Raw genomic sequence first — 15921 nt, forward strand, 5'->3', positions numbered from 1 at the left:
ATCTAATCAGATCAGAAAAAATAAGTTCAGATCAGATCAATTCAGATCATATCATGTTTATATTTAAAAACTCATTATTACTATTAAATATCTTTCATTACATATTAAAAAATTATAATAATTGAATATTAATAAAGTACTCATTGAGACGAATCAAACAAGACTCCACATGACTATATTTTTTCTTATATATTGAGAAAAATCAAAGAGATTCTCTCTAATTGTGAATAGTGTCAAGATTCTAAGTGAGAAAGATAAAAAAATACAAAGGTATTACTATTTACTAGTATATTTGTTCAAAAGATTTATTGTTGTTGTGTACTTATTAATTATTAATATTGTAATTATTATTAATCTTGTTGTTATCATTATTGTAAGTTATTTTGTTGTTACTAAATAATAGAAAATTAAAAACCGCGTGTTAAGAACATAAGATTGACGCAAAAATAAGAAATATATAAAATATGATAGCTCAAATCCATGACAATCAAACTACTAAGTTCGGATTACATTTCAAAATAACCTAAGTGTGAGATACAAATTATAAAATTAGATTCGTATACCTCTTCCTCGAATTCCAAATCTCTCTAGCTATTTGAAGTTGCACGCTATTTATTTCTTTTTGTGCAAGTCATAGTTGTTTGTATATCTTATTTTATTTTATATGAAAAAAAGAGTTGAGTCTGCGACTTCTCAAGTGTGAAACATTTTTTTAAGGGAAAGTGTAAACATTGTATAAGTGCTCTTATAAATTAATGACTTGGTATAATATATAATTATATTATAATATAATTTTTTTTCTTATAATAATGAATAATATTATATTATATAATAAAATGTGTAAAAGTTGTAATAGAAATAAAATGATAATAATAGTAATACTATAAATAAGATCTTATAATGTATTGCATAATAATGAATTACAAAGTAATAATATAATAGTAATAATATATCTTATAAAAGATAAGATCTTGTAAATCAGATCAGATCAGATCAGTTCAGATCAGAGAAGATCAGAAAAAATAAGTTCAGATCAGATCAGATAAGTTCAGATCAGAAAATTTTAGGTGAACTAAACATAGCCTTAATAGTGAGAGCATTTTGAGATAATCGAACGATATCTGGTTATTTGAGTTAGATTGTGTCATAATAATAAATACTAGTATTTGGGCCCGGGCGTTGCACCGGGTTGGTACTGTTCTCCGAACATGATATACATTTTTTTCCAATCCCATTAAAATATAAGAAGGAAAACTCAATATTTAAAAGGTACAGATATATTAATATGGACACAAAGCATGATTAAAAGTTGGTTGAAATGGTAATTGTTAGGGGTGAGTAGAAATTTCGGGTACCCAGACCCAGTCCCAGATTCGGTTTGGACCCGGGGCTAGTTGGACTGGGTCCAAAAAATGAACCCGGTTGCATCTGGTTTCAATTATGGGTAGAATTTTATCGGACTCGATACATGGTGGGTACCCGATTTGACCGATTTCGACTCTGGGTACCCGGTTGGAGCGGGTTTGGGTCCGGGTACCCGATACTTAGAATTGGTTTTTTATTCATATACTCATATAGAATTGGTAATAGGATAATAGTTGTTAAGTAAAAAGTTATTACTTAGTAGGCCTTTAGGCCCATTTAATTTTGTTTTTAAATTTTAGCCAATCTTAGTATGTTGTTAAACTTACAATTGGGTACCCAGTTCTGGACCTGGTACCCACCGGTTCTGGGTTTGGGTCCAAAAAGTTAGACCCGGTTGAACCAGTTCCAATTCCAGATTTTTAATACCCACTTGGTCCGGATCTATGAAATTCTACTGGGTACCCGGTTGTGCTCACCCCTTGTAATTGTGTCATGTATAATATCAAGAGGTTATGGGTTCAAATCTTGTTGCAAGTTACTTTTACTTTTGTTAATTGACATGATTTATATACACGTTGGACAATTCTAATTAATGGAGTAATAGAGGTGCCACGTGACATGTATACATTGTATACGCCTTTTAATATATTGTATAGATTATACAATTTCGTTAAAGTTATAAGGGTTTTCATACAAGACTAACACCGAATGGTTAGTAGCAAATGCCAAATAGCAATGCATAAACTTTTATTTATATGGATTGATTAATTCTACAACTCTATCCTTTTAAGGTATTGTTTGGTTGTATATAGGATCGAAGTCATACTTTCTAGGAAGTTATTTTTTCCATGTATTTGAAATTTCTAGGAAGTGTAAAATTGTGTTTGGTTGATAATGGGAAGTAGAACTTCCTATGGGAAGCTCTACTTACCTAGGGGGAGCTAGGTAAGTAACTTCCTCCATTTTGGAGGAAGTAGAACTTCCTAGGAAGTGCAAATTTCCATAGTTTTGCCAACCAAACAACTTCATATACTTATACTTCCTAGGAATTTGCACTTCCCATGATTTGTTTTGTCAACCAAACAAGGCCTAAAACTCTGACGAGATCAAAAGTTGCTAGAGAACTTTATATTAGAGTTAACTACCCAATAAGGACCTAAACTATGAGAATTTTTTCTAACAAGGACCTCAACAATTTTTTTGATCTACTAAGGACCTCAAATTAACCATGGTTACATTTTCCATCCAATAGGTTACATTTTCCATCCAATTTTATTAACTTTGTTTATTTTTTGTTTAAAAAATTAAAAAGACCCACCAACTCAATTAATCTTTATCGCTCTCCATCTTCCTCCTAATTTGACGTTACCTCTTTTTTCATAAAACTATGAGTATTTTTGTCAAATTAGTACTTTAAGATACATTCAACTTTTGTCTTCATTCTGGAAAGTTACAATTGTTCACGTCTATCGGGAAGCCAACCGGGTTGCGGATTACCTCTCAAAGATTGGGCACCATCTCCAAAATCCATCTCAATTAGTTGATGTTCAGTCCGATATGTTTTTCAATTATTTAGTTACTTTAGATAGTTTAAGGTATACTCTTGAAAGAAGAGTTCCCTAAACTTTACTTGTATCTTTTCCAAAAAAAAAAAAAGATAAAATTTTGAAAAATACTGTTATACCAGTATCACCATTTTTTTAAAATGCCCACATTGCGAGAGGATACATTTTAAAATTTGCACTATCAATGGAAAAAATTAGGCTAAAGAGGAAAAGAATTTTAACTTTTAGGATAAATTTTGGATTTGTAAAGATGGTGGATGAGAGCTACGACCTACACAAACATGATATATTTTAAGAGAGAGACAAAGGGTTGGACGGTTGTGTAGGGTCTGATTAGTAATTACCAAATGATATTTTAAAATATAACTTCTCGCAGTAATTACCAAAGGGTAAAGAATTGAGAGAGATATAATTATCGATTCTTTAGAGTTATTATGAGAGAATTACTCTAAGAATATATAAGATGTAAATAGAGGTGAATATATAACATTAGCTAAAGGGCTTATATGGTCAATGAAGATTTATTAAATACTTATGAGTAGTCCAAATTTTAAGAAATACTCATATGATTAAAGAAATTTTTTGAAAATACACACATGTGATAATTTTTTAAAATATGTTCATGTGATTAAATAATGTATCTTAAAGTACCAATTTGATAAAAATACTCATAGTTTTATGGAAAAAAAGTTAAAGTCAAATTAAGAGGAATATGGAAAGAGATAAAGAATAATTGAGTTGGTGGGGCCATTTCAATTTTTTAAAACAAAAAGAAAACAAAGTTAATAATATTGGATGGAAAATGTAACCATAGTAGATATGAGGTCCTTAGTAGATCAAAAAAATTGTTGAGGTCCTTGTTGGAAAAAACTCTCATACTTTAGGTCCTTACTAGGTAGTTAACTCCTTTCTATTAAGATCATGACTCACGTCTCTTCATCTTTTTCTATTTTTACGTGTCATCATTATGAGAACAATAATGATGACGTTAGCTTTGCAAATTACAAATAATAAGAAAAGTTCAACCTTTTTGTATCGTTTAAATTTATACTTCCTTCTATCAAAGGGGAGCTTGTCTTGGCAACCAACCGTTTGAGTCTCTTAGGGGACTCAAATGGGGGTAATTTGGTCATTTTATGCGTTGGAAGATTTCACGCGCGTGTGGCTGACATTTGCTTGGTACCAATGCTAGGTTATAATGGTACCATTCTCCGAAAATATTGATACCTTGGTACCAGTCCTGATAACAATTTGATACCAATGTCAGGTTATAATGGTACCATTGTATTTTATTTTGGGTGTTTGAGTATTTTTTGGACTCAAACCGTTGGTTACCAAGCCTTTCTCATCAAAGGGCATGTTCTCCCCAGCTTATTTTCAGTTCAGTTCAGTTCAGCTCTAACAAGTTCAGTTCAGTTCAGTTCAGTTCACCTCCAATCAATTCAGTTCAGTTCAGATCAGTTTAGTTCAGTTCAGCTCCATTCTTTTATAACCATTTTGTTAAATATTATTATTATGTTGGTATAATTTATTTTACTAACTATATTATTCTTTTATTATTCTTATTCTTATTATTATTATTATTATTATTATTATTATTATCATTGTTATTATTATTATTATTATTATTATTATTATCATTGTTATTATTATTATTTAAATATATATCATTAATATTAAGTATTATTATTTATGTTGTTTCTATATATTATTTTTTTATTATAGCTTTACTCATTATTATTACTATTATTATTAGGAGGAACATGGTTTAGGTCAAAGCACAAATAAACCCACTTTTTTTAGCCCATAAACCAATCAAATCGCGTCAAGACGGTTTATGATGTAATTTTCGCGGTCCAACCCAATCATTATTTTTATTACTAAATATTTTTATATTATTAAATTTAAATATTAAAATAGTAATATTAATTTACTTCTTAGATATTATTGTTATTATATATCATCGTCAAGTATTAATATATTAATACAAATAATTTAATTAATTATTATTAATTATCATTATTGTCATTAATTATTATTATTATTATTATTATTAATTTATGATTATTAATTTATGATTATTAATATTATTTATTTATAACTATCATTTAAAAATATCCAAAATACTATTATTATTATTCGTTATTATTACTTATCATTATAATTATTATTTAATATTCATATTATTATTGTTTAAAATATTATTTATATATTTATTACATTCAGTTTAATTTAATTTAATTTAATTTAATTCAATTCAATTCAATTCAATTCAATTCAGTTCAGTTCAGTTCAGTTCAGCTTATTTCAGCTCCAATAAGTTCAGTTCAGCTCCAATAAGTTCAATTCAGTTCAGCTATTTTATGCCAAAGAGAACAGGCCTAAAATAGTTGTACCATTTGACATTTGGTCACTATTTATCAACTAACTTTGACGAATTTTCTCTTACCATTATATAAGAAGAAACATATTTAAGTGGGATATTGTTAGATTTGTCTTAATACAAAAATTTTAAATATTAACTTTTTATTTATATATGCAATTAGAGATATTAACGTTAAAAAAGTGTCTTCTCAAACGTGTAAAAACAACCTGTGCAACTATTTTGAAACCAAAAAATTATAAAACATGATCCAAGTGGCAAACAACTAAGGATTAATTTGAAGAAACGGCAAAAAAATTGCTATTAAGAGCATGTACAATGGTTGGTGTCTCTCCAACTAGCTCTCCACACTCTCTCTCCTATTCTCTCTCTTCAAGCTACTCTCAAGAGTCATGTTTAAAAACACCCAACAATAATAAAACCCTTTAAAGAGCTCTCCATTCAACTTTTCATTATTTTGTGGTCCCCATGTCAATAAATGAACCTCATTTCATATTATGATCAAAGTTATATAAATTAAGTTATTCATGTAAATTAAATATAATTACAAATTAATCTTTTTCATAATTTAAGCAAAGTACAATTTTTAAAAAACAATATAATTATGAGTGCTAATATTTAATTTTCATAAATTTGGCATGGAATGAAGAATTAACCTACAACATGAAAAACTAATTTTTAAATATCCAATATTAGGCTCATTTTATAGATAAAGGAAAATTATACTTGTTGGCATAATAATTATTACCATCTTTTTTTATAATTTTTATAGAAAAGATCATTAAATGGTTGCATGAAGAAAAAAGAATTGAAGTAATTACAATAAAAAGTGGGTCTCACACATTGGAGAGCCATCTCTCCATCAACCCAAATGGTATCTCCCCCAAGAGCCCTTTGGCAAAGTGTCTCCATGGAGAGACACCCAAGACACACCCAAGAGCCCCATTGTTGGGTAAGAGGTGGCTCTCCATTTTCTCTCTCCTTGGAGAGTTAGTTGGAGAGCTAGTTGGAGAGCCCCATTGTACATACTATTTGAGGTAGACCAAAATGGTATAATGGTATAATGGTATATTAGCACTAGAGTGGTTAATAGTTGGCAATCTTGGCATGAAACGGAAACACAACGTGAATCAAACATGAAAAATAGGTTAGTTTCCAACTTTTTAAACACGTGTTTATAAACGGGTGAACAAGTATTGTACCATTTAATAAATAGATTGGAATACTGTGTCGAGTTAATACCGAGGCTTTTTGACACAATTATATCTAGAGGTGTCAATTCAGTTCAACATTTCAGTTATGGTTATAACCAAACAGTTCAGTTGATATCAATTCAGTTTGTATCAGTTGAAATAATTAACAGTTCAGTTTAACAAACTTTTCAGTTCAGTTTAATTCAGTTTTTTTCCTTTCCATTTTCAGTTCAGTTCAGTTGCAGTTTAAATCAGTTTTGACCAAACAGTTAAACCAACCAACGGTTGAATCCATAGCATGCAGTTAAAATTTGTTGAGGTTATTTTCAGTTTCGTTTCGGTTTATTTCAGTTATTAACGAAAACCACATAACTTCGACGATAATCGCATTGGTTCGGGTAGAAGTTAATCACACTCTTGTATTTGTTCGGGAAAAATTGAGCTTCATGCCGATTTTGGCCAAATGTTTTTTCGGGTCCGGTTAAAAATTAATTCAACAAATAAGTGTTGTCGACACTTCCACAATTGCCTCAAAAAAACAGTTGTACTTTATAAAAACGTGAATGAAAGTGACATCGGTAAAAATCAACTTTATTACTAATATATATGATTTGGGGTAAGACAGATTTATGTAAGTCGGTATTCAAACTTTTAGTTGTATGCAAATCATACCATATTTGGTTTAAAAAGGACGTCTCATATCAATATAAATTATTATAAACTTTCTCAAAAGACGAGTGTACGTTTTAAAAAAGTTGATTATATTAATGTCTTACTCTTAGTGTATTAGTTCAATGGATTAATATATCTATATTAATTAGTCATTAAGCTCTATGCATTTGAAAATTGAAAGCCTATAATCGACGTAAAATAAGTTGATTATGGATTAGCTCAAGGTATCTATGTGAATCGATAAGTGAAATCAAGATAACAATACTCCATATAAGTTAATCGTTAACGAGTTATATTCAATTTGAAACTCATGTATCTTAGCCAAACTAAAAGAAATTACAATTGATATTAGATCAGATGAATATATCAACGTAAGTCGATAAAGTAATTGAAACTCAAACCGTTCACTTAACTTGAAACATGTTATTGGAATGAGTGTATCAATGTAAGTCGATAAACTAATTCAAGATAATAACAGTACTCTACTTAAGTTAATTATCTTTAAGTTGAGTTCATTTTGGAACCGAAAGCATCTAATTCAGTTGCAACAAATGTAGAATGATGTAACTCAGTAGATTGGTTAATATAACAGTACTCCATTTAAGTTAATCTTCTATAGTTAAATTCATACTGAAACTCAAAACATCTATTTAAACAGTACCCTAAGTTTTTTTTCAAGATAATAATACTATTCTACTTAAATTAATCATCTTTAAGGTGAATTCATTTCGGAACCGAAAGCATCAATTCAGTTGCAACAGATGTAGAATAGTATAACTCAATAGATTGGTTCAATATAACAATGCTTCATTTAATCGTCTCTAAGTTAAATTCATATCGAAACTCAAAACATCTAATTTGAATTGAAACAAGTTAATATTGGATTAGATCGATGTATCGATGTAAGTCGATTAGCTAATTCAAGATGGCGTAAGTTCGTTTAAGATAATGGATATTGGATAATATCAACAAATGTATCAATGTAAGTTAATTAATTAACTTAATAGAAGATAACAATACTCTATCTAAGGTAATCGTCTTTAAGTTAAGTTCATTTCGAAACCCAAATCATCTAATTGAATTGAAAAAGTAGTTAATTATTGTTACTATGTCGTAGTAAACCTTATTGCTTATTAGTAAGATACTGAATGAAAAGCAAAAATTCGTATATGTAGTATACTATAAGCTAAGGTTTAGCACTGATTAAGGCTTGTTATAACGTATATAAGTTCACTTAACTGAATACAATCAAATTATAGCTGAGTAATAATAAATAATTGTATAAGTAAGGTTATAAGAAATCTACCTTAATAGAAGAAATAACCGTAGATTAATATAAGCTTATAACAAAACTTAAGTATTAATGAAGACCTATACAATAGTAGTAGTAGGTTAACTGTTATTGTGTTACGTCTTACATGTTAGTATTAAATTAATCCCTAATCACCGCATCATATAACATGTTCACATATTTCTAATTTATAAATTTAGAATAATAATTTATTAAAAATCAATAATGCTAATTTAATTTTGAAAGTTTATAATTTCTATTAAGTTATAATAACATTACTATTTTTTAAAGTTACTAAACTAATAATATTAGAATTAGAAATTTACAATACTCAAATCAAAATAATATCAAAATACAATACTAGTTTATTAGTAGTTTAGGCCATTGATTTTAGAAAGATGAAAATCCAACCATTGATTAAGTTAGCAATCCATGTAATTGGACATTCTCAATTCTCATTGGTCAAAAAAGAATATCATGGATTATGAATTAAGACCATTGATTTGAAAAAGATCAAAATCCAACCATTGAATCTCCCTATCCCTAAACCCTCCCTCTTTTGTCTTTTCTCTCATACTCGTTCCTCACAAACTCATACTCTTTCCTCTCTTCCTCCTTTGACTGTCACCAAACCCCATAACACAAGCTTCCTCATCTCTTCTTCTCTTCTGCATCCATTTTAATTTCAATTTCTCTCGTCTGTGTAAGTGTAGCTGCTCATTTCCAACCAATTTTACCTTGGTATATCTCTCTCTCTCTTCTCCCTTCTATTGATTTTGTTATTCTTTTCTTTGCAACAAATGGGTGATTCTTAATTTGTCAACTTACTTAACTCATCTCATCTCTTTCATTTTATTAAAGATGCAATTTTTCTCATTAAAGTTTCAATTTTTATGTTCAAGTTTATGTTTTTCATCTAACAAGATATTGGGTTTAGCTTCTTTTCAACTTAGGAGTCTTCCTTTTTCTCTATTTATTTTGTTCATTTGGGAAACCATTGTTGTCTTGTACACAGATCTTTGAAGATGGATCGAAAAGAAAGAGTGAGTTCACTTTTTTGATGTTGCCACTGATCTTCCATTTTGGACTTGATTTTGGTGGTGAAGATTTGATATTTTACACTATAATTTTATCACATCCACTTTCTCAATTGCTCTAGAAGATATTTGCTGCGTTTTTATCACATCCATTTTTCGAGTTTTTACACTATAATTTTCACTGATAATAGCAGCACTTTTAATTCTTCTTTGATATGCAACTCACTTTTTCTCTCTCTTGTGGGTTTTCTTGTTCAACAATCTGTGCTTTTTTTTCTGCCCAGATTTGATGTTCGTGTTTTTGGAGTTGATGTTTTACTTGTTGGCTTTGTCGATTTTTCTTTTCATTTTCTATATCTGATTTGCTTGCTTTTCCATTTTCATTTTTTGTTTTAATTTTCTTATCTGAATGTTAGTTTTTTCATTTTGGTGCAACTGAAAATAATATCATTTCGTTTTTCTTATATCTGATTTTTTGTTTATTTTTATGGCATTTGTCCTAGTCTAGGGTTTATTTTTCAGATCTAGTATTTTCTTTTAAATTTTCAGTTCTGAAATTCTTTTTTTTTCGTTTTCAGATCCGGATTTGCTTCTTCTCGAAGCCTTCTTCCTATTCAAGCTCATTGGAAACGTCGACAGTCATCGTCTGCCTAGTTTATTTCTCATTGTTCTAGATTCAGTTTGGTTTTACATTTTTTTTTTGTACTTATGCAAAAATGTAATTTATTTGTATCTATTTTACATATATTTTTCTCTCATTCAAAATCGAATAGTGGTTTGTAATACATTTTTGATAGTAACACTAATAAATTATGTGCAGAATCAAACATAAGTGTTATTGACATTGTTAAACTAATAAATTCTATATAAATTTGTAACTTTATATTTTTTTAAATTTGTAACTTTATATTTTTTTAATAAAATAATCGTGATTTGCGTCGGATGTTGGACATAGCACTACTACATTAAAAGGCAAAGGCAACGCATCAAAATCGTTGCGATAGGGTTAAAAGTCGTTGCAATAGGCCTACTGCAGCGGTTTTGTATCGTCGCATTTGTAGGCGTTGCAATAGACCTGATGCAACGACATTTAGAGCTGTTGCAACGGCTAAAAGTGTCGTTGCCTTAGATCACCTATCTTATGCGACGACTTTGTTAGTGGTTGGTTTAAATATATTGTGCAACCTTATGGGCTAATGCAACGCCTACTGTTGAAGCTAGTGCAACGGGTTTAAGCTGGTGCAACGAATTTGTGTTTTTTTTTTCATTTTTGTTGAGGTATTGCAACGATTATTACTGTAAGCTATTAAACAACTATAATTATTGGAGCCCTCTATACTAGTAATAACAAAATAAATGCCAAAATTCATTGTCACGCCTTTATTACAATTTGCCAAACTAATTAAATTAAGAGTATACATGACAAATCCTTATAACATATATGAAAATCTACTTAATACCCAAATACATATTTGTTTTTACCACATAATACATCTAAGTACATATACATCACTTTCCTTCTAACCACCAAGTAACACATCATTATAATATAGCTAGCTAAATTCAGCCAACAGTATGTACAGTGAGACGTCTACATTTGAACTCCTCCGTTTGGTTCATTATTCACCTAAAAATTCAAACATTGTAATAGTTAGTAAACACCATCAACAAAGTCGAGCCTTCACAATTCGTACCTATATTAGATTTTATCCAAGAAATGACAACACAATAAATCAATGATATTCATATTAAGCTTGCGTAAGAAAAAGAAGTAAAAACGACAAAATCAATCCAAGCTAAAGGATTGGCATCCCTTCATTTGTAGATAGCATATTTTCATCTAGCAAGTAGTGAACAGGGGAAAGAGAAACTAACACGCATAAAACACCTCTTTTGTAGCTCCAAGCAGTTGATTCAAAAATCCAATTACTAGCATTTGGTCTCATGTGATGGATTAAGAGCTGGCTAGATAGTGCACTGCTGTGTTATTAACGGTTGAATGGAGTGACATACTACCTATAACACAATGGTTAAGATCCAACATGATATCTCAATGGCCTCACCAAACCATTCTTGGAACATGATCCTGCATAACATCACAAGACCTCATTTTACTGATTATAGAGATTAAAATTCCTCTAACTTATGCTGAAGACTGACTTCAGATCAGACTACATAATCAACAAACATCACAAAAGCGCCTATATAATGTTTGTACATCAAATGAGTAGGTTAATATCTCAATTCTCATTACTTTTCTATGTTAGACCAATTATGCAAGAACAATATGCAGATACTAGTTTAGTCTTCACGCACATCATTTAACAACTATGGGTTGAAAATATGATAGCTTTGTAGAAATAAAAAAGCACATGATACTTACTGATTAAGGTGGGCATTACCAATACGTGGTGCTTTGGCATTTAAGACCTTGCTTACTTTTTAACAGTAAAATGTTGCTTATTGATTAAAAAAATATATATATTAGCACATAGAGTTCTAGTCTAAGACTAAACCAAATTAGTTGTATTCTTTAAAAGAAAGTGACATTTTTCATCAATTTATTACTAGTTTTTTTTCCCTCACTATGAGTCCTTCTCTGATTAGGCATATAAGACCATGAAACCCCCTCCCTCCCCAAAGAAAAAAGTAAAAATAAATAAAAATATTCTAATCTTTGTTGTCTCGAAATGAAAGAGTAGCAAGTGCATTGGTAGCTTTCCAATGTAGATGCAAATCGTGAGTAGTATAATCTGTTCTTAAACCCATAACAACGCTTGTCTTATTCTTTCCGTCAACTTTCTATTACTTTAATTTCATTCAACAACTATTCTTAAATCCATGTCAAAGTCAACCCTGGAGTTCTTATTCAGACTATTGCTTTTTATGAAAAAGTTATATATGTATCTGCAAACCAAGATATTGGATCCTTTAATGTGAGCATAAGTTGATCAAGGACTAAAGTAGTTGTGTGAAATACTGTAATGAGATCATAATGCCTTGGTTTGTTGGGGAAAGAAAACAGAGAAGTAAACATTCCATCCTTTTGGTATGAATTTCAGTTTCAAAGAAAAAATTATTTAGAACAGAGCTGAAGTGATTTTAATTGAGTTTCTGCTTCATTTGTTCAATTCTAAAGTTTGAGAAATCCCTTTTCTATTGGTAATATGTAAGTACATATGTTTTTAATCTCTATAATCAGTAAAATAAGACTAAGATATAGTAGTAAATAGTACCTCACGATCTGACCATTTTTATTCACATAACTCCTCATAGATATTGGTTGAGATAATGGTTGCTTCAATCCCTCTTTTACCACCTGAAACCATACAAAAAACTGTCATGATTTATATAATTTAAGAAAGAATGATTCAGATGACTAAGAGGAACAAATTGTACTTAACTGAAACCATTTTTCTCTTCTTGTAAGCTAGGTTTTCTTACATATTATTATTCTACACTGGAATACCCATAACCTAGGGAATTTGTTGGTGCTTTAGAGCCATTAAAAGTTGGAGTTAAAGCCTCTAAAGATTCAGGTATATTGCTAGAAAAATTGTAGCTTCTATTAGACCTCTTATAGATTAGTTCAGCTTTAGTCTTATTTTCTTACACCATAATATCTTATTTTGTTAGTATTTCAAGATACACCATAACTGGTGCCTTACTTCCCCATATCCTTTTGTATCAGATGGTAGCTTCAATGGAGGTGATAATGCATTGTAAGGTTCTCTAAGTGTCTTGCTTGTTTTATTAACTATTAAGCATTTCTTTTAAAACGAAACAAAAAATGTTTAATAGTCAATAATACAATTAGATGATTCAGATTTTAAGGCATGCATACTTTGGTATTCTCCATGTATGTGGTCTGGCCGTCTGGGTATAGTTCCTGTCTCCATTGTAGATGGAATTAGATTCACGTTTATTAGGAAAATTGATTTAACCTTTTACAACTCATTTAGTATAATACTTTTACATTTTGACAAATAGAGTATTACTCTTCAGATAGAGATAGTAATTGCTAATAAATATAGAATGCTTATACAATCAAAACACTTAATCAACACCAAATATTTTTTTTTAGAGGAAGATACATGTTATCGCTAGTGGAAAATCTAATTATATGTGATTTCCAAGTTCATGTACATGGCTAGTTTCAACATGAAACAACCTTAAACAAATACTTTTAAAAGCTTAGTGTATTATCCCCTTGCCTTTGCAGGGCTTATAGGATGGTCTCCTTATAGAAAATTGTTAGTTTCTCTTAGATAGAGATAGAAACCAAAAGAAATACCTATCCACATGATTAATTGCTCCATCTATTTGAATGCATCCCCCAATTGTAACTCTAGTGTGTTTCAACAAGTCTGCAATAGCATTCACCTGGAAAAATCGCAACATGTTCCTTTTTCCATTATGACTATCCTATAACTTGAGTTAGATTACACTATAAAATATTCTAGAGTAGTACATATGTAACATAAATAAACCAACCATTTTTTCCAAATTATGATAAGCATATAATCATTTTCAATAATCCGTCCAAATACAAACACAATAACACAACTTCATTACATGAAACTTGTCACTTGCAATCTTTTTGTCACAATTGCTCCAAATTCAACTCTTTGACAAATTTATCTGTGTAAAACATGCTTCAGGTCGGAAAGAATTCATCAAAAAAATGAACTACAGGAACTTTATCATATAATATTTCGGAAACCCACTAAAGCATATAGTCATCACCAACAATGCAACAAATCTTTTAAGTTCACAATATATAATGTATTCGATTTTAACTCATATCTGCAGGGATGGTTAGCCATTGTTACATGCTGCTCCGATTACAAAAAAATATGAATTTACAAGCAATGGCTAATAATTTTGAAACCCTAATTTCACCTAAAAAAAAACTCATAATAATGACAATTGAAATAAAGGGTACCTGGTGCAGCTAATTACAAAAATAATGAAGCAGCTTCAAATCCCTAATTTCTCCTTTTGTTGTCTATATTTGTCTTCATGTGTCTCGCTCCATTTGAACTCGAATTTATAGATTTAAATAATTAGCCAATAAGCATATTTTGGTTGAATTGTGGAACCAAAATTTCGTAGAAAACTCAATAATTTTGTTGATGAATATCTGCAGCAGAGCCGCTGGTGAGATAACTTCTTATGAGCAGTTTATGGAGCACTTAGATAAAAAGGGATCTATGGTTTGGCGATGTGTGTGGCGTTTGAAATTTCATAAACAAAAAGTGGGAAATTAATAGATCTAATTCTTTGCGCGCTTAAGTTTTCTTCAATGACTGTTGCACTAGCTATACTAACTATTTTTAACCGTTGCATTATCTCAATCTAATGCAACGACTATAATTGAGCCGTTGCAATAGCCTAATTCATTAAGTAGTCAGCAATGGGATGTTGCAATAGACCCCTCTATTGCAACGGTATTTAAAGAACCGTTGCACTAGCTACCTTCAAACCATTGCCTTTGATCGAAAATGTAGTAGTGTAGTCCGACGAAAAGGTTATTGTCCGACACCCTTTGTGCTGTTGCTGGTGGGCTCAAGGTGTCATGTGCGTCGCTAATAGAGCGACAAACCTAGCGTCGAAAGATAATTTATCTCCCAATTTTGAGCGTTGAAAATTAAAGCATGGACGACGCTTTATTTTGACGCTCAACTATATTAAAGGCTGACACAGTGTGAGTTCATTTTCTGTGTTTCTATGTGAATTGGAGGTACTATCATGAATTCGGCTAATATGTGAATTCGGTTCGTGTACAATTAAAAACCAGTTTAAAAAAGTTCAGTTTGAATCAGTTTCAGTTCAGTTTAGTTTCAGTTTCAGTTTGAATCAGTTCAGTTAATTCAGTTAAATATTCAGTTCAGTTCAGTTCAGTTGATCGATCAACTTTTCAGTTTTTCGCAGTTATTTTCAGTTACAGTTTGTTTCAGTTCAGTTGCAGTTCAGTTCTGGTTTTTCATTTACAGTTTATTTCAGTTTCAGTTTAGCATTTTTTAGTTGATTTCAGTTACAGTTACTCCCAGTTCAGTTTAATTCAGTTTAAATTTCAGTTTGTTCAGTTCAACCAGCAGTTCATTAACCAAACTGACAGCTCTAGATACAAACACAAAATAGACAAGATATAACTTATTTGAGAGCTCTAATAATCAACACAAGTTTATTTGGTCAATATCGTATTATCAATTTATATAGCAAGTCATGATATGCCGAATAAACTACCAACAGGATCAAAATTGTTCGTTAAGGACAAGTAAAGGCCAAAGGGCAACAACTTTTCGACCGGATGTTTTATGACGGTTGGATCGCTGTTCATGTAACAAGTTATTGGACAAAGCCCAACAACTATAATTGTGTAAGATCCCTCGCTCGTTAATCCCCAATATGA

General features: G+C 30.3%; 1 long non-coding RNA gene across 1 annotated transcript; it reads left to right on the forward strand.

Moving 5' to 3' along the window:
- The first annotated feature begins 9005 nt into the window (after positions 1-9005).
- On the forward strand, positions 9006-10384 carry LOC109134947 (uncharacterized). The gene is made up of 3 exons (XR_007274527.2): positions 9006-9210; positions 9485-9512; positions 10085-10384. It is a non-coding gene; the product is annotated as an uncharacterized LOC109134947 (long non-coding RNA).
- Positions 10385-15921: the final 5537 nt, after the last annotated feature.

The sequence above is a fragment of the Beta vulgaris genome, chromosome 5 (assembly GCF_026745355.1).
Source record: "Beta vulgaris subsp. vulgaris cultivar EL10 chromosome 5, EL10.2, whole genome shotgun sequence".
Classification (NCBI taxonomy): Eukaryota; Viridiplantae; Streptophyta; class Magnoliopsida; order Caryophyllales; family Amaranthaceae; genus Beta; species Beta vulgaris.